Here is a 27,368-nt window from a genome sequence, read left to right as displayed (position 1 = left end):
CAGAGCCCTCACACACTCCACTCAGCTTCCAGGTACATGTAGTGCCCATAAGCCTCCCAGGAGACCTAGGAGTGGTTCTTTCTTGGTCAAGAAAAGAGGCAACCCCACCCATACCCACACAGGCACTGATGCCCACACACATCAGAGAACAAACCTTTTGTGCCCAGGATGGGGCAAAGGGGGAATATCCCCTCCTTCCCCCTGTGGATCCCATAACACTTGCTCCTCCTGGTGCTCCACCCCCACCCCACAGGGTGCTGACTGCACCCAAAGTGCCCCATGGAAAGAACAGCCCATGGATGGAGCCCAAGAGGCACTATGTTCTGAATGGGTCACGCTGGGTCTAAGGTGATATTTCCCAATCACAGTCTCTAACTTTGCCACCCACTGGCCCTGTGCTTCCGCTTCCCTTGGTGGCACAGGGTAACAATCCCACTCTGAAGGTGGAAGGACCCAAAGAGGCCACCACCGCCAGTTAAATGTCTGCATTGTGAAAGGGTGGGGGCAAGAGACATTCCCTGCCTTGGGTCTCTTGCCTTAGGACTGATGTCCATCAGGCCACGGCCAGCCCGGCCTGCTGGAGAGGGTTGTGTTCCCTGTGCTCTCTGTGGGGAATGGTGCTCACAGTTCTGGGTTACTACTGTTGACTCCCCCAAAACACAGGGGCAGGCATGCTCCCTTGGGTCAATCCCAGAGAACAAGCATCAAATTCACTCATGTCTGAAGCTGGCTGCCCCAAGGCATTTGGGTTTTGGCATGAGATAAGGGCCTGGAGTCAGCAATCAAGTGTTCTGGTTTTGGAAACGCAAGAAGTTCTCTGCAGCTCTCTGAGGTACAGAACGTGGTGCCAGGTCTGTGCTTTAAAAAAGCCTAAGAGGGCCAGGCACCGTGGCTCACGCCTGTAATCCCAGCACTTTGGGAGGCTGAGGCGGGCGGATCATGAGGTCAGGAGATCGACACCATCCTGGCTAACACGGTGAAACCCCGTCTCAACTAAAAGTACAAAAAATTAGCTGGGCGAGGCAGCGGGCGCCTGTAGTCCCAGCTACTCGGGAGGCTGAGGCAGGAGAACGGAGTGAACCCCAGGGGGCGGAGCCTGCAGTGAGCCGAGATCACGCCACTGCACTCCAGCCTGTGCGACAGCGAGACTCTGTCTCAAAAAACAAACAAACAAACGAAAAAAACAAACAACAAAAAAAAGCCTAAGAGGAGGGGGTGCCTAGGAGGAACCCTGAAGCCAGGGGTAAGGGTTTCACCTTTCCTACCTCCCCACCTGAGACATTCCACAAAGTCTCATGACAAACTCAGAATAGGCAAAAAAAAAAAAAAAAAAAAAAGGAGGCGGGGTGCAGGAAAGTGGAGGGGAGGGAGGGGGTAATAAGAGATTACAGGGGATCATCTGGCCCAATCCTGAACCACCCCTGCCCTATCATGCCCTATCAGTCCTCTCAGACAGGGTCTGAGGTCTGGAGGAGGCGCCCAGAGTCTGGATAGGCACCTGGCAGCCTGGAGCCCCTAAGGTCCGGGCAGATTCCGCCACAACCCTGAGCCAGAGGCAGTGGGACCCCCCAGTTCATTCACTTGGAAATCACTCAGGTTGGCTGGGCCACTGGCCCTCCCCAAACCCTCCCCTTCCACTTATCAGACGACAGCCTTCCTGAGAAGCTGCCAGGCTAGGGATGAGGATGCCTCGGTCCCCCTAGGAATTGGCTGTCCCCAGGGGGCAGGTGCCCAGCAGCTGCACACCAGGCCACTGCTCTCTGCTTACTGCATGGAGCCCGGGGCACATGTAAGGAGCAGGTGGCACACGGAGCACTTAGCCCGGCTCGGCTGGGGACTGTAGGCGCTGCATCTTGGGGACCGTGGTACCCCTGCAGGTTGAGGTTGGCACACCCTTACCCCCACTGGCCCCACAAACCCTTCTAGAAGACCCACCACGTCCCGCCTGACCTTGACAGCCAGCGACCCCACAGCCCTGGGACATCCGCCCGCTCCCCTCCTCTTTGCGATCTGCATCCCTGGGGAGAGATCTATTAGCCCGCCAGGTATGAAAGCAGGATAGGGGAGGGGTGATGCCAGAAGGTGTCACCTTGTCATACCGGACACTGGGGGCTGGACATGCGCTCACGCACTCACATCCACCCTCCAAAGTCCAGCCTCTCACTTTTGCCAAAGCTGGCCAGGAACTGGGGCCTGGGGGCAGAGGGGACAGATGTCTCCGTGCCGGCTCCCTGTAGCGTCCTCGCGGTTGGGTGTCGCTTCTGCCGCTGCAGGTGCCACATCAAACGCTGCGCCCAGGTGGCTCCAGCTGCAATCTTCAGGAAGCGGGGGCAGCAAAACCGAGCACTAGGCCCACGGTGCCACTCACACCTGGCGACCACTTTCCACCCAGGCGCCCATTCTGCGTCCTCGAAGCCTCAACCCGCTGAACCTGGGCCTTTGCCTTGTGCGGGCTGAGTCGCTGAGTCTTTCTTCACCTGCCGCTCCCCAGGAGCTCCGAGGAGGTGCTGGCCACAGCGGCCACAGCCACGCGGAGTGCAATGGCCTGCGCGCAGGCCGAGGCGCCCAAGGTGGGGAGGGGACCTTAGCGTCTTCAACTAGTGCCCTCGACTACCGGCAGGCATGCTCCCCCCAGGCCCATCTATGGCACCCTCAGAAGGAGGGTTATGAGAAGCAGGCTGCTCATCATAACTTCAGTTCTGGGCCCCCTGGATGTGGGATAGAGGGGGACAGGCAGAGCTGGGATGTGACTGTGATGGGGATGGGTCTGTCAAGGGCTGGCTGGGAGCTCCAGCCTCCTCTCTTCTTAGTAGGGGGCCTGAGGCCCATCCGCAGCCTCTTTGACTCCTTTTATTCTGCAGAACACCCAGACTCCAGCCTTCTCATGGGAATCATAAGATGCATGAGCCCCAGGGTTCTTTCAGCCTCTTCCCAACCACGGTCTTTGTATTTCCCTCATATATCTGGAGGACAGGAGGCCCTTATTATGAACTCAAATTCCACCCACCTTATAGTTGGTCCTGGGATTTGTCATCTTGGTCAGAATCTAAGAGGGTGCCTCCCTACCTAGAAGAGGCCATTGGGCATCTCATCTCACATTCCGTGGACATGATGTCCATCTACTTTGAAAGAGTGTCTAACTCATTGAATAGAATTGAGGCCCAGAGATCTGTATGTTGTAGTCATTGAATTATGCCAAGGTTCTAGAAAAGTAACTACGCAAAGTTAAGTGCTTAATATTTCTGTGTTAAATGAATTAATCCCAACCAGAACCTTCTTAGATATCTGAGTGTGCATGGGACCCCCTTCTCCAGCACCCAGGGACCCCTAATCTGGCTTTATAAAGAATGACAACTAGCTAGAAAAAAATCCCTCACACTTTCTTTAAAATGGAAAACAGATTATTAATTTGTCTTAATGAATAAAACAGATTTGCTTTGTATGTGCTGTTTTGAATACATTGTGAAAAACGTGGCAAAGCCTTTAACTACTGTTCACAGTTTACCCAACATCAAATAATTCATGCTAGAGGATCACTATATATGTAATGGATGTAGAAAGAGTTTTATCTTAAATATAAACCTTAGAAATAACTAGAATTCATAAAGAATTCTTCCATAGGGAAACTTTTCAAATGCAATAAATGTGAGGGAGTATTCAAAAATCAAGTCTAAATAAACATCAGAGAATTCCCACGAGAAAGTACAAAGGCACTATAATTTTCAGACTTTACATTAGACAAGAATATTTAATATAGAGAATAATCTAAAGTCAAAACAATTAGATAATTTACTTGTTCCTATTTTTGAAAAAAGCAAGGACTATGATATTTGGACAGTTATAATTATATTTCAATGGATACTTGCTTTGTATTGTCATTATTTGAGATTATTTAAGAAACAACTATTAGTGATGTAATTCAGCTCTCAAATCGGTTGATGCTATGCCTACATTCCTAGCGTTTATATGAAAACATTATAAACAATGTGACCTATTGTTGCTGCATCAGAGCTGGGAGAGGCCATTCTATATGAATTTCTCCATGGAACCTTAATGGCAAACGTAAAATTAAAAAATAAAAATTTAAAAAAAAAAAACAAAACTGCTGGGCACAGTAGCTCACACCCGTAATCCCAGCACTTTGAGAGGCCAAGCAGGGTGGATCACCTGAGGTCAGGAGTTTGAGAGCAGCCTGGCCATTATGGTGAAGCCCCATCTCTACTAAAAATACAAAAAAAAAAAAAAAAGCCAGGTGTGGTGATGGGTGCCTGTAGTCCCAGCCACTAGGGAGGCTGAGGCAGGAAAATTGCTTGAACCCGGGAGACAGAGGTTGCAGTGAGCAGAGATTGCACCATTGCACTCCAGCCTGGGCAACAAGAATGAAACTCCATCTCAAAAAAAAAAAAAAAAAAATTTAAAGAGAGATGCTGTTTGTGGTTTACTTACTCTGCATGAGGTAGGTGTTCTGGGAATTATTCATCTCTATTAAAGCAAGAGTGAAAAATTCTGAATTTTTGAAATAAATAATTTTACCAATCATCTCTCCTTAAGGGATAAAAAAGCTGGCCAATCTATTAAAATATCAGTGTATTATAGTAAAAGGTTAAAGTCTTAAATATTATTCAGTGTGATAATTTTTTTTTAAATTACAGATACAGATAACACCTCCGTGAAAGGTTTTAAACGTATTTTAAATCAATGTTTCCTAAATCATTAACCTTAGTCTTTAAAAGTAGATAAAGGAAGTATCAAGATAATTTCATCAGAGAAAAAATAATGCTTATTCAATGTTTGTGACTGTATTTTGACCAAGAAGAATATAGTGGATTTTGGAATGCCTTACTTAGACAATGCGTGAACTTAGTTTTAATTAATAAACTAAATGGTTTTCAATGTTTTAACACTGATGTGCAATAAATTAAATGTTATTCTGCCACCAATGTTAAACTATTTTACTTTAATCAAGATTAGGGGCAACAGACGGTAACAATATACTATTGGATAATACAGTCAAATGACATATTTAGTAATCATTTGTTCAGAGAACTCAAATAATTTGGAGACTATTGTCAAAAGTTCTATTTCATATTTTTTTAAGTTTTTGGTAACTACAGGAAGATTATGTCAGTTATGGTAAAGATCATAAAAATACAAAAATTAGCTGGGTGTGGTGGCATGCGCCTGTAATCCCAGCTGCTCGGGAGGCTGAGGCAGGAGAATCACTTGAACCCAGGCGGCAGAGGTTGCAGGGAGCCGAGATCGCATCACTGCACTCCAGCCTGGGTGACAGAGTGAGACTCTGTTTCCAAAAAAAAAAAAAAATTTACTGAATATTTTTCTTTGCACATTTCCTGTACATGGGCTAACTGAACACACAAAGATTTTTGTGCTCTAGTTTACAATGAATGCAATATACAAATATAATAAGCTAAAAATAAACTACAAGTGTAAGAGAAATATGGAGGAGGAAATGTGTGTGTGTGTGTGTGTGTGTGTGTGTGTGTGTTTACGCTTCTTTAAATTGAAAAGGAAATTGTGGACCAAAAAGAGTGTTGAAAGAGTTGACAATTTGCTAGCAAATTAGGAAGCTCACAAATGCTTAAAGCAAAATGAATTTCTCTATTGTACACTGAGCTTATTTTTCCCAAGTCTCAAGTCTCCTGGGTTCAGAATCTTCCTTATATGTATATTTTTTGTTTAGTGGCCTATTATTCACATGAGAACAAATACACAATTTTTTGTTCCAAAGGTTATGAAATATTTTTATATTATCTGCTCAGTGATTTTAAAAATGTTTTCATAAAACTGAATGTTGCTCAGAAGTTAATTTGAAGATGTAATTCTACAGTGAGTGAGCGCATTACATTTTATTTCACTATTGCATTCCATTTTCTCCCTTACAGATTGGAGAAAAAACTATTTAAGTCAAAATTTTCTTTAGTTAATTTTTCCTTCTATTTATGTTAAGTGACAGTATACAATTTTTAAAATGTTATCAGGCTGATTTTTTTTCCAGTGGAAATTTAGGAGGTTTTACAAGTTATGGAGTTGTTTTAATGTTTATATAAAGTAAACAAATAGAGAGGACAGTGCTGGGTGTATAGCAGATACTCGACATTTAAGAGAAAACTGTTTCTTTTTTTTTCTTTTTCTTTTTTGAGATGGACTCTCATTCTGTCCCCCGGGCTGGAGTGCAATGGTGCAATCTCGGCTCACTGCAACCTCCGCCTCCTGGGTTCAAGGGATTCTCCTGCCTCAGTCTCCCAAGCAGCTGGGACTACAGGTGCCCACCACCATGCTGGGCTAATTTTTTGTATTTTTAGTAGATATGGGGTTTCACCGTGTTAGCCAGGATGGTCTCGATCTCCTGACCTCGTGATCTGCCCATTTCGGCCTCCCAATGTGCTGGGATTACAGGCATGAGCCACTGCGCCTGGCAGAGAAAACTGTTTCTATTAGAGTAGTATTACATCTTTCAGGTAAGAGACTGAAACATTTAGAGTGAAGAAATAGCATTGATTGTTCATGTGGAGAGAGGACACCTGCTCTTCAACTGAACTGACTGAATTCAGAAAAGAAAATTCTGCTTGTTTTATTTTATAATTATCTCCAGTTCCTCACTCCTTCTTTATTTTTATCCCCAGTTACATATGCATCAAAGCCATTTCCTTGTCTGTCTTATGGTTACAGCTTTGTCACTGCTCTCCTTATCCCATGGAATCTCACACAAGACGTTTTTAGTTCTGAGGAATAGTTTGGAATTTTTGCAATGCAATGATAAATGGTTTTTTACTGAAGAGTTTGAGGCCACTTACAGGTTTTAAATAGCACATTCTGATCACTTAATTGAGGTAACAGAAAAGTAATGCAATAGTCCAGAGGATCAGATCACTTTCATATTTGAATAACCAATACCAAAGTCCACTTAAAACCATTCAGACACCTGTGTCTCTGACTGCATCTTCTGTGGGCCAATATCCTTGCTGGAGAAGACACAAAATACGCACCCAGATACTGGTTCTCCAAGTGATTTCCCTGAGCAGGCAGCATTGGAAACACCTGAGAACTTGTGAAAAAAAAAAGAATATTCTTGAGCCATAGACAAGAACTACGGAGTGAGTAACATGAAGGAGAGGCCCAGTAATCTGTGATATTTCAAATGCTACAAGTGATCCAGATGCACCTCAGGGTCCCAGCTGGACTACAACCACCTTTTTGAGAAAGAAAAACAATGTCTCTTCTGACTCGCGTTCCCAGATATAGTGCTCTGTTCTCCAGATGACACAGTGTGCATTTTAACACTTATTTCTCCCACCTATTTCATCAATTTTGTTTATGGAGGGCAGAAGGATTCCATCTATTCAAGCAACACCAGGGTTAAGATATGCACTGTTCTTTGCAATACAGATTATTTAGACATAGATTTCTAGCTGTTCACGAAGCCCTCTAAAGACCACGTAGCAGTCATGTGACCTGGCTCCAACAAACTCAACTACAATCTCAATTAAAATCCCATCAGCCCAGGGACCCAATAGGAGAAAGTATTTATGTTTCAAAACTATCCTATGATGAGTGGCAGATGTGTTTACTCCTTCGTATTCAGGGACACAAACATAAGGCTGCACAGATCTTAAAGAATCTGAAAAACATGACCATCACCCAAAGAAGCTAATAAAGCTCTAGTAAAAATCTGCAAAGAAATGGAGGTCTCAGAATTGACTGACAAAGAATTGAAAATAATCATCAAGAAATTTCAATAAGATGTAAAAGAACACCGATAGATTACTAAAAATGTTATGAAACAACACAGAAACAAAATAAGGATTATAATAAAGAAATAGGCTTATCATGGTGGCTTATACTTGTGATAATTGCAATTTGGGAGGCTAAGGCTGGAGGATTGCTTGGGACCAAGAATTTAAGATTAACCTGGCCAACATAGCAAGACCCCAACTATATTAAAAATTATTTTAATAGATAAATAGAAACCATAAAAAACAACCAAACAGAAATCCTGGAACTGAAATAAACAATGGCAGAACTGGAAATATGTAATAGAAATGTTTAACAGGAGACTCAATCCCAACGAAGAAAAATTCAGCAAACTCCAAAACAGGCTATTTAAAAGTAACCAATATATAACCAAGTGAACAAATATACACATTTCAGAAATTTCAGAAAAAGGGAGAAAGAGGAAAAGAGCTTTAAATATGTAATGTCTTAAACCTTTCCAAATCTAGAAAATAATATGAACATTCAGTTTTATGAAGCTCAAAATACCTTCAGCAAGAAGAACCTAATAAAGATTGCCCTTGGACACATTATGATTGTCAAAATACAAAGATAAAGCACAAACCTTGAAAACAGCAAGAGATAGATTCTTCACATAGAAGGAAACCTTTATAATGGTATCAGTGGATTTTTCAGCAGAAACCTTGCAAGCAAACTAGGAGACCATATATTCAAACTGCTGAAATAATTTAAAAAAACTGACAGTTAAGAAGAGTATATCCAAGGCTCTTTAGAAATAATATAGATCAAGACATTCTAACATTCCAAGACAAAAAAGAGGGTGAGGGTATTTATCACACCTCAACCTGTTCTGCAATAAATGCTGAAAGGAAGTCTTCACATTGATATGATCGAATGCTAATAATATGAAAAATATTGAAGTATAAATGTCACTGAAAATGGTAAATACCTAGTGAAATTTAGAATACTCTAATACTGTAGTGGTTTTGCATAAGTCACTTTGACCTTTAGTGTAAGATCTATAAAAATATTAAAAATAAAATAGCCACAATAATTTGTTAATGGACACACAACATAAAAAGTTGTAAAGTGTGACATACATAATATAAAATGTGTGAAAGGGAGAAAATTTGTAAAGTTTTTCTATGCATAGAAGTTAAATAGTCATCATCTTAAACAAGGTTGTTAAGACACAAGATGTTTGACATGAGTCTCATGATAACCACCAGGAAAAATAAACTGTAGTAGATACACAGAAGAAAAGGAGAAAGTAATTAAAGCATATAAAAACAACAAAAATGAAACAAAAATTTAAACTTGGGTGGTGGCTCATGCCTATAATCCCAGTACTTTGGGAGGCCAAGGTGGGAGAATCATGTGGCAGCACAACTAAGGGTGTCTGCCATACTGTTGGGTGTCTGCCATAGAATCCCTGTACATCAGGTGCCTAATAAGTGCTGAGGCAGGTGAGGCTCCTGGGCAGATGGGTGGGTGACCTATAGACCTTCTTGCACCTCAGTGAGCACCTCCACCAACAAATGGGCCAAGCCTCCACTCTCCTTTCTATTGGTCCCATCTCATTTGACGTGCCCAGTCACTCTGTGCAGTTGGCACTGTTTGTGTCCCATATCCACTGTCTGCACGTGGACACGGAAGGCTGGGGGGTGAAGAAACTCATCCAGGTCACACAGTTGGTGAAATATGGAGCTAGGATAAGACCCACATCACTGGACTCTAGTCAGGGAATGGCTGGAGTGAGACAGCTGGTGCCAGAGGCATGGCCTGACCCTGCCCTGCCCTGAAGAGCAGAGCTGCTCCCCCCTTCCATCAGAGTCAGCTGCTCTGCCGGCAGCTGGGGATTGCAATGCCTCAGAAGAGTGTGCAGCTGGAACCAAAATGCCTAGGCAAGGGCAGTGTGGCTATGCCATGGGCATATTACTGGGGAGCAAAGGCCCCCCCTCAGTGGGTGCAGTGGAGGCTGGCAGCTGTGAAACATTGTGACCCACTTGCCACCTACCTTCCTCAAAAACAGGGTGGATTCTTTGGGAAGCCGAGGCGGGCGGATCACCTGAGGTCCGGAGTTTGAGTCCAGCCTGACCAACATGGAGAAACCCCATCTCTACTAAAAATACAAAACTAGCCGGGCGTGGTGGCGCATGCCTGTAATCCCAACTACTCTGGAGGCTCAGGTAGGAGAATGGCTTGAACCCGGGAGGCAGAGGTTGCTGTGAGCCGAGATCTCGCCATTGCACTGCAGCCTGGGCAACAAGAGGGAAACTCCATCTCAAAAAAAAAACAACAAAAAACAGGGTGGATTCCACTGTTGGGGTGCATGAAAGTGCCTGGTCTCCACACTTCCTCCTTGGCCTCGTGGCAGCAATAGCAGTGGCAGTAGTGACTGTGGCAGGAGCCCCAGGGTGGACCATCGGCCTTTGGGGCCAGGCTCTCAGAAGAATGCTGGACCACAGCTGAAATGCTCAGGCAGGGGCAGGTCAGCTGCACTGTGGACTCCACACTGGGGAAGGCAGGCATTGTCTAGCAGGACCCAGTCATCTCACAGATCTCTAAGGCTCTGTTTATTTTTCTTCAATCATTCGTCTGAAACATTGTCTTCAGATTAGTTAATTTCTAGGGCTCTGTCTTTAAGTTTATTTTTTCTGTTTCTAATCAGCTGATCCTCTCAACAGTACTTTTTTTCATTATCATATTTCTATTTGGTTCTTTTATAATTTCCATTTCTCTGCTGAGATCCCCCATGTGCCCAGTCATTATGAGAATATTTTTCTTTACCTCCATGACCATATTTATAATAGCTGCTTTCCAATTCTTGTCATCTTATTACAACACCTTGGACGTCTTGGAGCTAGCTTCTAATGCCTGTTTTAGTTTTAATCTCGTATATGAATTACATTATCCCGCTTTTTTCACACATCTCATGAATTTTAAAATTATTTGCTAGAAACTATAAATGACAGATAGACACTCTAGATTCTGTTATGTTTTTTGAGGAGTATTGTTATTTTTCTAGAAGAAACTCAATTTGACTGAACTTAACTCCAATCCCTAACTCCCCTACAGTGGATGAAGCTGAAATTCTCATTCACTTCTTACCCATACATGTATTATGCCATATGCATTACACATAAATATATTTCTATATGATTACATATCATATTTTATCAAAAATGTATTACTTTTCCTGTGAGAGTCTTGTTAAACAAGATACTTCACTCTTACCTGAAGCCAGAAATTCAGTTTTGTTTGCTTTTTGATTTTTTTAATGAATGGAATTAGATACTATGCATGCTTTTTAATTTGGTTTCTTTTATGCAGCATTATGATATTCATTCATCCCATTGTATGTATGTATAGTTTTTTTTTTTTCCAGCAAGGAAACGTTTGATAATCTGACATGAAACTGTAAAGACGGTTTGAAGTTAGTTAGTCTTTAACATCCCTTTTGTTGACAAGGACTGAGAGGAGGCAATCCAGCCGATCAAAAGTTACCTAAGAAAATGAGCTCACTCATTCTAAACTTCAGAACCCAGCTGTGGCTACTCTGCTGTTTTCAGGAATTAGGTACATTTATTTTCTCCCAGTGGCTCTCCTTTCTAACAGTTGCAGGGTCAGGGCCATCCTGCTTCTACAGGTAACATGACAATTATGGGCCTGAGGGAGATAAACTGACAGCATCCCTTCCTTATAACCACGGCTCAGGGACCACAATTCACACACAGACTCACTCCAAGACTCAGCCAGGTGGGCATCTGTTTCTCAGCTTCATTACCAGCGAGCGATCAAGACTCAGGTGGGACGATGTCTGTAATTATCTGAAGATTTGTTCTTACATCTCACTGAACTATAACTAGTCAGTACGTGTTTCTAGATGAAATATTAATATTATGAATATATAAATATATAGATTTGTGGAAGAAAATTTGACATTATGTATTATATTTGAATTTGAATTTTATTTGACTATTTTCCATTTTAATAAAGTAGTACAAATTATTTTACGCATTTATGCAAATCTTTACATTTTAAGACACTACAAATCGGCACTGATTCAGAGTGATGTAATTATACTACTTCGGGTTTATTTAAGTTTGGAGATACTGTAGTGTATTTCTAATACTTAAGGACGATTTGAACGATCATGTGCTAAAACAAGATTTTTTTTCATATTTCCAGAAATCTTTTTTATTTCTTTAGATATATAAAACACTGTTATTTTATATTCTCTCTGATAATTCCAGTGTCTGTGTCTACAGAGTCTACCTGTTGTTTCTGCTGGGTCTCATAGTGTATTGTATTCTTGCGGTCTTTATGAATTTTAAAACTGGAGATCACATTTTCTTTTCTTTTCTCCTTCCTTCCTTCCTTCCTTCCTTCCTTCCTTCCTTCCTTCCTTCCCTCTTTCTTTCTTCTTTTTTTCCTTTTGATATGGGGTCTCTCACTACATTTGCCAGGCTGGCCTCGCACTCCTGGCCTCGGGTGCTGGGATTCCAGGCGTGAGCCACCGCAGCCGACAGATATTCATTTTCCTTGGAACTTGATCAACACAAAATCCTGAGGCCTGGTGTGGTTGTTTCCTCTGGGGCACATTCTCAACCAGGGACACTTCTGCCTCTAGGGACACATTTTGACATCCTGAGACAGTTCTAGGTGTCATGACTGTGTGCATGCACGTGTATGTACCTGCGCATGCTACTGGCACCTCGTGGATAGAGGCCAGGGATGCTGTCACATCTTGCAAGGAGACTGACCTGCCCAGCGTCACTAGGGCGGGCTCCAGGCAGGGTCTGCATGTCCCTCTGCCAGCCACTTAGACTGTGCCAGCCGGGGCCACTTTAAATTCTCCCCTCGTGGTCTCTAGGGCCACACACTAGCCTGATTGCAAGCTGTAAACTTGGAAGACCCATATTTTTTTCACCTTGCATGGAACACCAAGGCTGAGAGGCAGTTTTCCGGAGGTGCCAGCCTGTCTCACATTTCCGCTTTAGCTGCGGGGTCCAGCTCTACGTGGGCGGTCTCCTGATGAAGTCACCCTGGGACAGACACTGTTCTGTCTTCTGCTTCCAGTCCTGTAAAGATGCCCGGATCCCCCAGGGCATGGTAGGCACCCTCAAAGGCAGATGTGGGGAGGCCCTGGTGGGCAGACCCCAGCTTCCTGATGTGGTGGGGGGGCTTCTCCCCGGCTACCGCTGGCCCATCCACTGCACTGCAGTCCACCTGGTGCTGGCGCTGTGGGACACAGGCCTTCAGGACCCGCTCCCTTTCCCACCCAGGAGGTCCAGGCCTGGAGTGCTTATGTCCTCTGGAAGGCTCACTCCTATCCTCAGGGTCGGAAGGCAGCTGCACGCTGGGCTGGCTTGGGCCTGTCCTGGGACACCTCTGCAGCCCGGGTGCAGCAGGGGATGTGGCTCTGTGGGGTCGCTGTGGGCAGGTTATCGTGGAGCTGGGTTCCGGAAGGGAGTTGCCGTGCTGGCTGCCAGGACCCCTCCTCTGAGACAGGGCTGCCTTGTGGGATAGTGCATCAAAGTGCCCTGGGCACGAGGGGATCCTGCGCCCCACACACACTGACCCCCCACCAGGGGCCCTGCGCCCCACACACACTGACCCTGCATCGGGGGCCCTGCGTCCCACACACACTGACCCCGCATCAGGGACCCTGCGCACCCCCCGACACACACACTGACCCTGAATCGGAGGCCCCGGACTGCAGAACCCATCCGTGATGTTGCCGTGCCCTTGGCTCTGGTGGCACTGGGGCCCTCCAGGCTGGGCTGAGCATGAGGCCCCCACCAGTGCGTACCCCAGCACCAGCGGGAGTGGGCCTGGGCACAGGGGCAAGGAGTGACACCCAAGGGGACCTGCCCCAGCCTCCTCCTGTACCCTGGGGGTTCTCCTTTTCCTTGGCTAAGGGAAGTGGTTCCTCCTCAATGAAACCTGGGATCAGGCTGGGCGTGAGAGGAAAGGGGGGTGAGCAGGACCCCAGGCCCTGAGAATCCTGAGTGAGGGGGTGACAGACTTTCCCTATGACATGCCTGGAAAGTGGGGGCCCAGGCACCTGGGGACAGGGCCCTCCTGGTGAGCCAGGCTCACAGGTTGTTCTGTGGGACGCAACGTGGGGAAGCGTCCTGGCCAGGATGAGGAAGACCATCACCCCGGGGTCTGCGGGAGGCACAAGCAGGCCAAGCTCTCGTCCACCCGGCTCCCCGATCCGCTGCAGCCAGAGTCTCTCAGCCTTGGCCTGGACCTGAAGTCCGACCGCCATCCCTGGGCTTCCCTGCCAGGCGAGCAACCACCGCTTAGAGGCCTTCCCCATCCCCTCCATCTGCTCCCGTCCGAGCGACAGCCACCTTGTCCTGGTGCCCTGGTTGAGGTGGGGGTAAGCTGCCCTTGGACCCCCCAGGTCTGGGGCGCAGCCTCAGCGCCGCATCCGTGCCGTCCAGCGCCCTCTGCTGGCCGTTGTCGGAAGTGCAGCCTGGCGTGAGCAGTGCCTTTCCCGGGAGATGGGACCCAGGGCAGCACCGCTGGAAACCGGGCGACCAAAGATTTGGTAACTGGTGGAGGGCTCCCTCACTGTCCACTGACAGCGGCAGTAGTAGCTGCGGACTATGCAGACTCAAGAGAGCCTCAGCCCATGTCAGCACCGGAAGCCAAAACCGAGTCAAGGGCTCGGTGTGGGCGCCAGCCGGGAACAGGCCAGGGAAGCCTGGATGGCAAGGGGTGCAGGAAGGCGCCCATTCCGGGACTGCCTGGGCCTGCCGGGGATCTCCAGCCAGAGAGGTTGGGTGCGACAGAGTGCCCGCTCCGAAGGGCTGAGTGCCAGGCTGGCCCTGTGGGCCCGCTCAGCTCACACCGGCAAGATGAAGGTGGGGTCCAGAGGCCCCCTGTCCTGCTGGCTCAGGGCGCGGGCCTCAAACAGCTGCTTAATGAGCGCTGACTTCTGCTCCAGCTGCGTGATGCGCTCACTCTTCTCGGTCACCTCCTGGATAAGGAGTCAGTTCTGCTCCTTCAGCATGAGGATGGTCTGCTGCTGACAGCCCGAGGACGAGGTTGACCTCAGGGCAGAGCAGGGGGCCCCGAGGAGGACGTGGGCAGGGCCCAGCTGGCACAGGCCGCAGCCAGGAGCTCCCCCAGGCACCCGGCCACCTCCTGTACCTTGGACAGTAGCCGCCCCAGTGGGCAGGGGCTCCCCGTGGCCCCAAAGTCTGCGCTGGCTGTGCTCTGGCCCAGGCGGCACTGGCGCTCCTGCACTCGTTGCAGCTGCTGCTGGTACCAATCGCAGCCCCGCGCCATCATCTCCAAACCCTGCAGCAGCACCTCCTTCTCCTGCTCCAGCTCCTTCATCTGCTTCAGCAGGCCTCAGTCAACGCCGCTGGTGATGGTGTGCCTCTGACGTTCTCCTCGGGCACTGGGGGCCCGCGGGGCATCCCCTGAGTCTGCCTCCAAGGCCCTGGCAGGCCGCTGCACCTGCGTACGCGCTGGGGCTGTGTTCCAGCGCCGCGCTCTGGGATCGCTCTGGTTCCACCGGGCAGAGCGCCGCCTCGGCGGGGGCGCACAGCTGCTCTGGGCTGCGGGCCGCGCCGCTGGGACCAGCCAGAGAAGCGCGCTCGCCCAGGGGCAGGTGCTTCCTCTCCAGGACCATCCGCGGCTCGTCGGCCAGCGCGAACAGCAGGCGCTGCGGCGGCTGGTTCCTGGGCCAGGCCGGGGCGTGCGTGGGGTCCCGGGAGCCGCCGTCGGCGCTCAGCAGTGCGGTGCGCAGGCCGGCCACGAAGCGCTGGAAGGTCAGGTAGCCGCTGGCAGGGGCCACCTCGCGCGGGCCCTCCAGGACCCCGAGGGGCAGCTCCCGCGCGTCGGCGCCCTGCCAGCGGGACTGGATCTCGCGCAGGTGCTCGCAGCCGCGCCGTGGATCGTACAGGATGTGGAATAGCGTGCGCAGGCTCTGCAGGAAGGCGCGCGGCAGCTCCTCTGTGCTGCGCGCGGGCGCGGCGGGAGGCATGCGGCTCCGCTGGGCCGTCGGGGCCCGGGCCATGGGCACCGGGGATCGATCCACGCCTCTGCCTGCGTGCGTCCCCGCGCGGCCCCGTGGCGGGGCCGGCCAGACGCGCTCCCAAGGTTTTTAATATACTTCACATTAAGAAGATTTTGGTAGATGACCACAATAAAATTATGTTTAATCCTATTATACTAATTGCTAATAGGGAGTTTTTTTTTACTACCACAAACTATCTGAAAAGAACACCTTCTGCTATGTATCTGCTATATAATTTTTATAGGATACATTAAACTTTGCATGCATGAATGTGATGTTCAGCATGATGTCAGACTGTTGTGATATCACAGCCACTCAATGCATTATTATTTTTTTCCAAAATATATCAGGTGATTGCTTTTTCCATTAGCACAAAATCTACTTCAGTTCTGTTCTACAAACACCCATGATTCATTTTTACATACATGTCACAGTTCTGGGTGATGAAAACTAAATGAAGGAATGCAAAAAGTGAAAACTAAATGCTTAATAAAAAAGTGTGTCCTTGATACTATAGGAGCACAGATAATGTGCGCCCTCTACAGGTGTGACTGTGCATGTGTGGGTGTTCGATCAACTTAATAATTTTGTTTATCATATAATGATCAGGCTGTAGGTTTAAGAATTTATATGTGACAATCAACATTAATCAAAATAAATGGATGGATTTAAAATGATAATGACGGTGATAATTTTAAATCTGAAGTAAGTAACATTGATGATGGAAGTTTTATTGGTTGATTTTTTCAGGTACATAAAATATTTCCTCTTTGCCATTAAAATGAACGCAGTTTCCTCTTATGTTATCATTCAAAAGTGCCTTCTTTGCCCAAGCTGTTACTGGAGTCTCGGCCAACATCTTCCTCCTTTTCTCTGGTACCATGACGCTCCTTCTGGATCCTGAGCCCACTGGCCTGACCACCAGTCACTTGGCCCTCGTCCACATCATGATGCTGCTCACCATTGTGTTCTTGGTGTCTCCAGACCTTTTTGAGTCCCTTCATTTTCAAGATGACTTCAAGTGTAAGATGCTTTTCTAGCTGAGCACGTGATGAGGGACCTCTCTGTCTGCACCACCTGCCTCCTGAGCATGCTCCAGGCCATCACCATCAGCCCCAGCACCTCCTAGTTGGTGAGGTTTAAACATAAATTCACAAATCATATTTCATATGTTCTTGTCTTCTTATGGTCCCTCAGTTTGTCCTGCAGTAGTTACATAATCTTCGACACTGTGGTTTCTTCTAATATGACTCAGACCAGTTTTTAGAGGCTCAATAAAACTGCCTCATTTCTCCAAGGAAGTCCATCATCTGGAGCCTTATTTTTCTTACTCTGTCATTATCTAGAGATGTCTCCTTTGTGGGAATTAGACGCTGCTCTCAAGTGCATACATGGTGACTTTCTTGTGCAGGCATCAGAGGTGATCCCAGCACCTTCACAGCACCAGACTCTCTCCAAGAGTCTCTCCAGAAAAAAGGGCCACCGAGACCATCTTGCTGTTGGTGAGTTTCTTTGTGGTCATGTACTGGTTGGATTTGAGCCTCTCATCCTACTTGATTCTGATATAAACATATGATTCAGTCATCTTGGCTGTCCAGAGGCTTGTGACCAGGGCCTATGCCACTGTGAGCCCTTTGGTGCTAATAAGTTCTGAAAAAAGGATAATTGATATTCTGCAAATGATGAGACAGAAGTATTGTATATTTTTTCTATGAAAATAATTATCCGAAAAGGAGATGCTAACATCAGTTAAATTATTCAAGTATCAGAGGATTTGATAATTTATTTCATTACATTATATAGAGTTCATTTAACACTGTTATTTTATATAAATCATTTGGAAACTGATGCTGCCAAAGACTTGATGGATCCTTTAGTTCATTGTCCACCATGATTTCATAGCCCAATATGTTTGCAGTTTCTTGCATTTCATTTTGATTCCTTGAACTCCATTTAAAATTTTTTTTTTCTTTTTGAAGTGTATTCTTAATAAGCTCATATTGGTAATAAGATTTCCCACTTTTTTACTTTTGGAAATCATTTAGTGCATCCTTACTTATTCAAAATATGTTAGTGAAGTATCTAATTATTGGTTGAACCGTAACTTCTCTCGGCACTCTTACTTATTTCTCTGTTTTCTGACTGAGCACAGGCTGTGGAGACTTTGCTCTCACCTTCATTGGTTCTCTCTTCTTTTCTCTCTCATGGCTTTAAAATTTTTTCTTTTCTTTGCTGTTATGCAGTTTGACTTTTATTTCTGTCGAGTATTTTTTGTTGGTGGTCACTATTAATCACAATACACTTCTGCATTCAAGGGTTCCCATCTGATATTGAGTTTCAGAAATTTATAAATATTTGTTATTAATATGATTTGTTATTTGTATGTAAGCTAGTGAAACCAATGTATTTGATTTCATTTCATTTTATTCTTTGTACATGTATAATCATGTTTGTATTGTGATCATTTTGTTTTTCTGTAGTTATTTTATTTATTCATCTCAGTATCCTAGTTCACTAATCCTGTTGTTATTAACTTGGTTTAATAATTAAACCATACATTGGATATTAAATTTATTTAAGTTTCAGTTGTTCAATTTCTGTTTGAGTCTTTGCAAAACATGCCTGTTTAGTGTGTGTGTGTGTGTGTGTGTGTGTGTGTGTGTGTGTGTGTGTGTGAAAGAATCTCTCTGTCACCCAGGCTTGAGTTCAGTGGTGGTCATAGCTCACTGCAACCTCAAATTCCTGGTCTCAAAAGACCCTCTCACCTCCACCTCCCCAGTAGCTGACAGTACAAGCACACACCACTGTGCCTGGCTTATTTTTTTATATCTATTTGTTGTAGAGACAATTTTTGCTTTGTTGCCCAAGCTGATCTCAAACTCCTGGCCTCAAGTGAGCCTCCTGCCTCGGCCCCCACAAAGTTCTGGGAGTACAGGCATGAGCCACTGCCCCCAGTGCCCGCTTTAGAACTTTATGTGTTTTCAAAATTATTTTGATATTCTCCTTCCCGATTTGTGTTACTTAATTATTTTAAATATGTTTCCAATCTGTGAAATTTATGGGTTATATAATTTCTTCTTTCCCTTTTTTGGGTAGCTTATTTTGTGTGCTTCATAATTTACAATTTGGCTCTTACATTTTAGAGATCTCACATTTGGGATGGCCCCAGTTAGTAATTTTCTCTGTATATTCCAAAGGGCAGAGTGGATGATTTTCACAGGCTTGAGGTCTGTGTACTCAGCCCTTCAATCAGAGATGTACCTGAAGGCAGCTCTAACTTCTTGCTTTCATGACTCCTGTGAATTTGCCTCTTGATTCAGTTCTGGTCCTGGGAAGTTCCCATATTTTTCTATCAGTTCTGCTGGGCAGTTTTAAAATTCTTGTAAACTTAAAAATTTTTAATTTACTACATTAAATGACCTTTGCGAATGTTATTCCGTGCTAAAACATCAAATGTCCGCATGCATATATGAGTAAAAAATTTTACATAAATATTTTGTGTAGAACGGTGTCCTATGAGAAATTTTTCTCATTTGAAACATCTCAATGCCCATGTATTATACACTAACATTATCTGTGAAGTATAAATATTTTCTTAATACTTGGAAGAATTTTTATGTTTTGGACAAATATCTGAAATGATCATGCTCCACTTTAATGCATAACTCCTGCACGTGGGCAGAATTGCTGTTTTTCTATAAAATTAAGAATGTTAATTAGTGGAATTAAATATATAAATTCAGGTCTTTTGCTTTCAGTCGCAAAGCTTCCTCCTTAGCGTTTCTCTGGTGCTGTAAAAGTAATCTCTGTCTGAATGTTCTATTTAATCTAGATGTCATTTAAAACAATCTTAGGGATAAAAGAATACCCACTGGGTACAGTGTACACTGCTTGGGTGATGGGTGCACCAACATCTCAGAAATCACCACTAAAAACTTCTCCCTGTAACCAAACACCACCTGTTCCCCAAAAACCTATTAAAATAAAAATTCACATAAAGTTAAAAAATACTAAAACGATCTAAAAGGAAATTTGCATGTGGCTTCACATTACTTGTTGGTTACACTTCAATTTTTATTGTCATTTTAAAGTGTTCAAGAAACATTACTTATAGGATTTCGGCCTTTGTGAAGTTAAATACACTAATTTAGGTTTAAAACCTTGCAATATCAAATGATTTTCTTGGTATTGGAAAATTATGGGCCGGTTGCGGTGGCTCACGTCTGTAATCCCAGCACTTTAAGAGGCCCAGGCGGGTGGATCACGAGGTCAGGAGATCGTGACCATCCTGGCTAACACGATGAAACCCCGTCTCTACTAAAAATACAAAAAACTAGCCAGGGATGGTGGTGGTCGCCTGCAGTCCCAGGTACTCGGGAGGCTAATGCAGGAGAATGGCGTGAACCCGGGAGGCAGAGCTTGCAGTGAGCTGAGATTGAGATTGCGCCACTGTACTCCAGCCTGGGGGACAGAGACAGACTTGATCTCAAAAAAAAAAAAAAAAAAGAAAGAAAGAAGAAAGAAAAGAAAATTTTGTCCATCCTCTCTTTAGTGCTCAAAAATGCTGATCACTTTTTCACTTGATCAACTTTCTAACAAAGTTTCAAACTTTCTACTAGTTACTTCACACTCTATTTTTTCTATAGCAGACAGTTGGTTCCCATAATCATTTTAATATTAATATCATTGTAAATGTATTTTTTTATTTAATCTCTGTGTACACATAAACTCCTTGGTATTAAATTTATGTGCAAGTGGCTCGAAATTGCTCCTAACACATCATTAATTATATCTAAGCATTAACCACTCTGATTAATCAGATTTTCATCTCTTTCTACTGTTTTGCATTTACTGTGTCATTCTGTTTATTAAAATTTGTAATTCCTTTTCTTTAAGCATATTTCCAACATATGAACTTTATGTGATGTACAAATATTAATATTTAGGAGGTAGTTTCAGTTTGTCATTTAGGCAAAATCAAGTCTAATGACAGTTTTTCAATTAACTTTATTCTTTGTTACCTATTTATAGCATTTAAATTTAATGAGCCCATAATTATATATATATACACATACATATACATATCAATGATGACTGTGGTCAAACAATTTAACATATACCTGAACTCATGTAGTTTCCTTTTGGTGTCAAAGCACCTAAAGTTTACCCTGTTCAAAAATCACTAGTATATAATATAAAAATAGTAACTATAACTTTTAAATTGTACTTTAGTCCTCCAGATGCATTTATTTTATATAACTGAAACGTTGACTTGTGTCTCTTCTCCCCCAAGTCGTCATTCTATCATGTCTCTATGTATTTAACCTTTTTAAAGATTTCATATGTAACAGAAATTATGCAGTATTTTTCCTCTCTCCCTAAGCTATTTCACTTAGCTTAATATCCTCCAGGTTCATTTATGTTATCACAAATGGCAGTATCTTCAACTTTTTAAAAGCTGAAAAAATATTATATTATCATATATTATACGCACACACACATACACGCACAAACACCTCCCCCACATTTTTTTTCTCCACTCGTCCATCAATGCACAGTAACTTCATCCCATGGCTTGGCTGTTGGGAACAATGCTGTGGTGGGGCACAGAGAAGAGGAGAGTGAAGATATCTCTATAAGATGCTGATTTCATTTCCTGTTGATATATAATTCATAGGAGGGATTGCTGAGCCATATGGTAGTTCTATTTTTAGATTCTCAGGAACTTTCATACTGTTTTCTATAATGGCTGTACTAACTTACATTCTAAGCAGCAGTGTACAAAGGTTCCCTTCTCTCCACAACATCACCAACACTGGTTATCTCTTGTCCTTTTTATAACAGCCATCCTAAGAGATAGGAGGTGATATCCCATTGGTATTTAATCAGAAACTGTAAAAATCCTAGAAGAAAACACAGGGCAAATGCTCCTTGACATTGGTTCAGATAATAATTTATTAAATACGACATTAAAAACACAAGCAACAAAAAACAAAAATACAAGTAGGAGTATATCTAACCCTAAAGCTTCTGCACAGGAGAAATCAATCAATGAAATTAAAAAGCAGCTTATGACCTCAGAGAAAATATTTGCTAACAATATATCTCATAAGGGGTTAAAATCAAAATACATAAGAAGCCACACAACTGAATAGAAGAGAGAAAACTCACCAAAATCTAATAACCTGATTTAAAAACAAGCGAAGAACCTGAATAGATATTTATCTTTTAAAAAAAGATATAAAAATGGCTAACAAGTGCTCAGCATCAGTGATCATCAGGAAAATGCAAACGAAAGTCCTCATTTACTTTAGCTTCTATACTTTATTTCACACAATAAATACGAATTTGTACAGCAGGTACGGTAATCTCCATCCTACAAGAGAGGACCCTGAGACTGGTGACTCGTGGATGCATCTGCATGGAGCTGGCCTGGGGTGGGGTGGATGGTGCTGAAGAGGACAGTGGATGATGTAGAACCAGGGGCAGCGACTCACCTGGGGCCTTCAGCAGAGAAGCCTCGGTGGGTTCCCAAAGCTCAGCAGCACCCTCTGGGGACCTGCTACCTGCTGGCTTGGTCAGCACCACAGACAGAGGACAGGTGGGTGAGGCTGGGTCAGAACAGTGGGAGGAGGACAGCCAGATGCCCCAAGCCAGGGCTGCTGGCTGACAGCCCTGAGAACCCCCTGAGGCTAGGGATGGGGTAAAGGGCCAAGCTGGCCACCTGTGGGGCCCTCAGTCACCCTCATTGCCTCTGGTGCCACCCCGGCCGTGCACAGCAGCACAGTTAGTAAGTGGACAAGCCAGGCACTCTGACAGGACAAGGGTAAAAGAAGGGCCACTGTGGCTGGAGAGAGGGTCACAGCCTCTGGGTCAGACACGATGGAGAAATGAGGAAAAGGGAAAGGGTGGTGACCGATATGCAGGAGAGGCAGGTGGACGCGGGATGCTCAGAGTCCATTAGACAGGATGGGCTCCAGGTGAATCCTTGCTCTACTGGGTACTTCTCAGCATTCTTGGAACTGAATGACTAATTGGAACTGATTGACTAATCCCTGGCGATAGAGTCACATTTTAGGAGACTGCTGTCAGGGCCCAGCCACACACCCCTGGGCAGACCTGCCCCATCTCAGGACTGGACTTTCTCAGCTCCCATAGGGGATGCTGCCTGCAGCCCAGGAGGGGCAGCCCCATTGTGCAGCCTGAGCCCCCATGGATCCTGAGCAGCCTGTGCCTGGCCCTGTGCTCCCTCTGCTCCATTGCCCCGGCCCCTCCTGAGTGTCAGCCAGCATGGAGGCCCTGTCTGTCCTTTCTTCCCTATGCAGGCTCCTGGGCTGAGACCTGGGTCCGATGAGGATGGGGCTCGTCCTTCCCTGAGGCCTGCTCAGGAAAGGGGATGGCCCCCAGCCTGGTCCAGGTCCTCAGCTCTCCTCATGGCCTTACAGTGACACAGAGCTGCCCCTGTCTGTGCCTTGGAGGTGGAGGTAAGAGCCCAACCCTGCTGCATGGAAGCTGCTCCATAGATAGGTGACTTGGCAGGGGTTTGGTGAGGCAGAGGCCATGGCCTGTGGGCATGCGTGCTGGTGAGTGGGAGTGACACATTGTCACTGGGAGAGGCCACAGTTCCTGCTGAATCTCACACTAAACTCCAGCCCTGCAGGTGTTTTACCACAGCCACCACCGAGAATCACAGTAGTGTCTCAGGAGTCACTGCCCACTGCCCACCAGAGCCCTACCTAGAGGCCAAGATCCAACCAAAGCCCAGGGTGTCTGTGCCCTGGGAACAGTGTGTCCTGTGGTCATGAGGCCAGGCCACCAGTGCCCACTCATCAGGGACTGGGTTCTGTCCTATCTGGTCCTTCCAGTTCAGTCACATCGGGGCCCCTAAGCACATGACCCAGCATCCAAGAATAACTCCAGGAAGCCTGGCAGCTCAGCTCACTCAATCACTTCTTATCTACAGCAAAAACATCAGGGCATCAGATGGACAGATAAATGGCTATGAATGCTTGACAACTGGAATAAATCTAGGAACAGCAAGAAGGCACAGAGGTGGATGAGTGTCCCCCGTGACCACTCTTCAGGGTTGAGGACAGGTGCCCATTGTTGCTGCCTGGTGCTGCCTGCCTCTCAGAGAAGGGTACACTTTCCTCACCAAAAGGACAACAGGCCTGGTCCCCAGCCCTCCTGCCCATCCCTGCAAGGATCACCTTGCTGGGAGGAATCTGATGCCAGGGCCTGGGCCACTTCTAAGCCAGGAACAGGAACACCTTCTGGTCACCCCAAAGGAAGGAGTAAATCCTGATCAGAGTTCACAGCCTGAGCTCTTGCTCACTCTTTATTCATGGGAAGGGAAGCCCAGTCCTAGGCAGACTGAACCTCTCCTGAGGAACCATGGAGCCAAAGGCTGGAAACTTCCAGAATCCTTAGGTTTGGATCCCCCTTGGGGTCACCCTGAGGCCTGTCTGACCAGAGCATTCTTCTGCCCACAGATGTCTCATTGGATCTACAAAGGAAACCTCACAGATGTCTGGGGCCCAGCATGGTCACCCCTACTGAATGTCGAGAAGGCGAAGGCCAAGAACCCAGGGAAACACCAGGTCTGGTCCTTCCAGTCCCAGCCACAGCAGGATGCAAAGGCCGGACCATGTCAGAAGCCCAGTTACCCAGATGGAGGGAAAGTCAACCCTAAGGGGGCGGAAGGGGTCAGTCACAAATCCTGGGCAGACAGTGGCATGGGCAACACAGGTGAGCTGCACGCTGCTGACTTTCCCTGGCTTTGGAAATGAAGTTTCTACAGAAAAAGCCTCCTTTCCTTCCAGAACCGCTATTTCATGACAGCAATTTTGACAGTGAGTCTTGTGTCTGTTCTGAGGCTTGGCCCTGCTCTACAGAAAATGAAGCAGGCCAAGATGTCCTCAGCGAACGTGCACCAGAATGACCTAGATGTGAGCCACACCTTCATAAGCCACGCCATGTTGAGAGCGCTGCAGCATCAAGTGAGGCATGTGGGGCATGGAGGGTCCGAGGGGAGGTGGGCAATCCGGAGGGATGGGGCATCTGAGGGACAATGGGGAGGTCTCAGGACAGGCGTAGGGTCTCAGAGAAGAGGGTGACAGCCCAGCCTACTGCCTGGAGTTCTGGCCTTGGGAAGGGTCTGCAGAGGGGCCTGGAATAGTGAGGTTTTCAGGGCAGTCCAGGGGGCTCTGAACACCTCTGCTCCTTCTGTGAAGATAAGCAAATGTTGTGTACCCAGATTGCCACCTTAAAATGGCTCCTACAGTGCTTGATTGATGGGACAAGTGTGCACAGGAGACCCCAGGCCAGGGACCCTGCTGCCCTACAGGGCTTGGCTTCCCCAGCTGAGGGGTTTGGCTCCTCCAGAAGGACCCAGCTCCCTTCCTCTGCACAGGAGGCAGAGGCAGGTCCCTGCAGGGCACACAAACCATGCCCTGCCTGAGAGGGGGCATCACATGGCTGGGGCTGGGACTCAGGGCCAGCATCCTGGGCAGACTGGGCCAGGACTCATCTTGGGAGAGTACTTGGGGAGCCCTTCTTTCAGGGGCCACATTTGATAGAGATGAGACCACCCCTATAAGAAGCTGCAAGACCTTATCTGATCCAGCCTCCTGTGGGAGGTCTCACCCCATACATAGGGGACCCCCAGCACCACAGACTGAGGCCCCAGTAGGCCCTGCTCAGGCCACCAGCCCTCTACCTTGAAGGACCAGGTCCTCCCATGCCTGCTGTCCCCACAAACTCCTACCTCAAGCTCATCACAAGCTCATCCTGAAGCTCTGGTACATCTGCCTTCTGCAGGGCAAGCACATGCTCACAGCCAGGGCACATGTGGCATTGAAAGTGCACAGAACCCTGTCCCCATGTGCCCAAGGGCGCTGGGGGAGCAACAAGTACATCAAACCTGGCCCGAGGCCAGTGCCCACACTGCCCACAGAGCCCTCTGCTTTAGCCCAGAGGGAGGGCCAAACCAATCCAGCCCTGGTGGGCTGGACAGGGCACCATGAGTCCTCCTGGAAACTGAATCCACCCCTGACACAACTCAGATGAAAGGCAGGAGTGTGGCGAGCACTTCCCTGCCTGGGCCTTCCCGTATCCATTGCCTCCTGTGCAGAGCTGGACCCCAGGGGTGTCCAGAAAGGACCCAGCACTGCCCAGTGCGAGGTGCCCAGGGCAGAAACAGGGTGAAGGCACAGGCCGCTCCCAGGAGACCCCTCCTGGCCTGACGCCCAGCCCCAAACCTAGACCCTCTCCTGAGGCTCTCCTATTTGCCCTGTGGGAGTTCTCCCGAGACTGAAGTGTCTCATACCTGGGCTGTGGACGATGATGTGGTTCTCAGGCACTTTTAGGCCTCCATGGCTGAGCTCAGAAGGATGCACTGTGACCTGCCCCCCAGGTGGTCTCCAGCACCAGGTCCCTTCCTGAGTCACCATCTAAGACAGCAAATAGTGGGGAGTTCCCAGGACCCTCCATCCCTGCTCCCGAGGCCTTCCTCCTCCTCCTCTTCCTTCTCTAAGAAGCTTCTAAAAACAGGCCAGCTGGGCCCCAGGTCAGGTGTTGGACTCACCTCAGTAATAGGGCAGGGGATGAGAGCAAGACCCCTCCAAGCCCCCCACCACACCCTTCCACTCCTGCCCTAGAAGAACCCTGGAGGGCCCTGGAGGGTTCAGTCCCGTCTGTGCCAGCCCACACCCATAGCTGCGAGCACCAACAGGGCCAGAGAGCAACAGGGGTCCCCACTCACAAGTTCCCACACCCCAGGCGGCACACACCCCTCACTGTGGGATCAGCAGGTACCCTCATTCACAAGTGCCCATGCCCAGGCAGCACACACCCCTCACCCTCACTGTGTGATCAGCAGCCTGTAGGTATTTCCTCAGTGTCAGACCAGGTGGGTTACTAGAGACCCCAAGACTCCAAAAACTCAAACCGTACAAGGGTCAGATGGGCTTGGGGGAGAAGTGGACCAAGTTTGCTTTCCATTCAGCAAAACATACAAAGATCCCTAGGAAGGCCCTGGTCCTGGAGCGAGTGTCTCTGGCACCCAGGCCTCTGCGAGCATCCCTCAGCATGGAGACCCTTCCTAAGGGGGATGGGCTGGCGCTCCCTGGCCCACCAGCCCAGATCCAGAAGCCCAGAAGCTGACCTGAGGCCAAGGCCCAGCAGCATGAGAATTCCGTGAGCCCAGGACGGCAGGTCACTCTCTGGGGGCCCAGCAGCCCAAGATGTGGCAAGTCTATTCCTATCTCAGGATAGATCATGGGATTTTTGGTGAGTTCTGTGTTGAAATTCTCTCCCAAACTCCCCATGGACCTGGACATCCGGGATTCATGGTGTCCACAGTGTAGCTTTGAGCAGGGATGCCGAACCCCTGTTCTTTCATCTTCCCTGGACACCCCCAGGACCATAGGACAGGCCCTGGCCCTGAACTCCATCAGGGCCCCCACAACCAGGCCTTGCCCAGCTCAATGAAAACCCAACAGTAGGGCCATAGACACTCCCCTTGCATGGTGGCACCTGGACCTGACCTTTCTCAGGGGCCACGGAGCAGCACAGC

At 47.0% G+C, this 27,368-nt stretch overlaps 1 long non-coding RNA gene and 1 pseudogene across 1 annotated transcript; both read right to left on the bottom strand.

Annotated features, from left to right (window-relative positions):
• Nucleotides 1–14,063: 14,063 nt before the first annotated feature.
• On the bottom strand, nt 14,064–15,793 carry LOC116810449 (suppressor APC domain-containing protein 2-like; annotated as a pseudogene).
• A 4,987-nt stretch (nt 15,794–20,780) lies between these two features.
• Nucleotides 20,781–21,659, bottom strand: LOC131384285 (uncharacterized). Its single transcript, XR_009214972.1, has 2 exons — nt 21,557–21,659; nt 20,781–21,449 (listed from the first exon to the last, which is right to left on the bottom strand). It is a non-coding gene; the product is annotated as an uncharacterized LOC131384285 (long non-coding RNA).
• Between the last annotated feature and the right edge of the window lie 5,709 nt (nt 21,660–27,368).

The sequence above is a fragment of the Hylobates moloch genome, unplaced genomic scaffold (genome assembly GCF_009828535.3).
Source record: "Hylobates moloch isolate HMO894 unplaced genomic scaffold, HMol_V3 SCAFFOLD_1, whole genome shotgun sequence".
NCBI classification, from domain to species: Eukaryota; Metazoa; Chordata; class Mammalia; order Primates; family Hylobatidae; genus Hylobates; species Hylobates moloch.
Note: the sequence above shows the minus strand (reverse complement) of the source record. Positions and strands in the feature narration are given on the sequence as shown.